At 45.0% G+C, this 1,330-nt stretch overlaps 1 protein-coding gene across 6 annotated transcripts in view; it reads right to left on the minus strand.

Annotated features, from left to right (window-relative positions):
- Window positions 1-1,330, minus strand: part of LOC111657893 (uncharacterized) — a 248,117-nt gene that overhangs the window by 16,679 nt on the left and 230,108 nt on the right. The window lies entirely within an intron of this gene.

A 1,330-nucleotide genomic window follows, 5' to 3' on the forward strand; every position in this document is an offset into this window, starting at 1 on the left:
GCAGCAGGATGCAGCAGATCATCTTCTCCCTGTGAGAGGAGACAGAGCTGAAGAGTCACAAACACATTTCCTGTTAAAAGATGTAATTTAGAGCTTCACTGACTTCACAAGTCAAAATGTGTCAGTGTGACTCCAACAGTGTGTGAGGACAGTTCAGAGGGACGATGAGATCAATGTGATGTATTTGATGAACATGTCAGCAGCATTTTAATGCTGACACTAACTGTTTACTGTCAGCTAGTTTCATCTACAACTCTTTCATCACCTGCTGTTTCATATACATCTTCATTTTCACAAGAAACAGCAGTTAAAACTGAGTAAGAACAGCAGGAGAAAGAGGAGAGAAGAGCTCAGAGCACACACACACATGCACGCACACACACACACATACACGCACGCATGCACGCACACACACAAACACACACACACACACAATCAGGACCAAGATTATTTATAGATCAGAAATACTCAGGTTACAAGAGTCAGTTCAGCTCAGTGGTCGACGCTACTGACTTTGACGCAGGAGATCGGGGGTTTGATTCCCGGTCAGGGATCCAGTGTGGACCCTTGTGGATATATGAACCCTTCAGCAAGGCACCTGGTGCTACTGACCTTCCTCAGGACGAGTGAGACCACAAAGAGCCCAGATGATGCTCGGATGTTAATAAGCCCTGAGTCAGGTGTTGGGGAAACAGGTGAGGCTCAATGAATGTGCTACAGCTACAGGAGAGGAGATATCATCATCCTCTCAACAATATCCAAACAAACAACAAGAGGTACCTACCTCAGTAGTCTCTTCCTTCTTCCTCTTCTCCTGCTGTCATATATCCTGTGTGGATATATGAACCCTTAAGCAAGGGTCGTATATAAGCTACTAAGCTACTTCCTCAGGACGAGTGTGTCCACAACGGGCTCAGACAGACAGGTTAAAGTTCTGAGAAATGCAACGCTCAGAGCTGTTGTGACTTGTTCCCGGTCAGTTAATAAAAACATGTTAAGTTCCAAAGAAAAAGACACCTCCCCAAGCTCCACCCCATGCAAATGATGGGGGTCATCATGCCATCCTCCTGATTCTCTAAGTTTTCAGGTTTTTCCTTTAATCTGTCACCTGTCTGATGACAGATGGCTTTTATTTTGAACATAGTGAAAACCTTGAAGCAAGTAGGTTCAGTTCAGCTCAGTGGTCGACACTATTGACTTTGACACAGGAGATCGGGGGTTCAATTCCCGGATATATGAACCAGTGAGACCACAAATGGCTCGGATGTCGCCCAGGTTAATAAGCTCTGAGTCAGGTGTTGGTTGAGAAATGAGCTACTGGAACAAAACA

The sequence above is a fragment of the Seriola lalandi genome, unplaced genomic scaffold (assembly GCF_002814215.2).
Source record: "Seriola lalandi dorsalis isolate HSWRI2012SDOR001 ecotype SW California unplaced genomic scaffold, Sedor1 jcf7180002054418, whole genome shotgun sequence".
Taxonomy (NCBI): domain Eukaryota; kingdom Metazoa; phylum Chordata; class Actinopteri; order Carangiformes; family Carangidae; genus Seriola; species Seriola lalandi.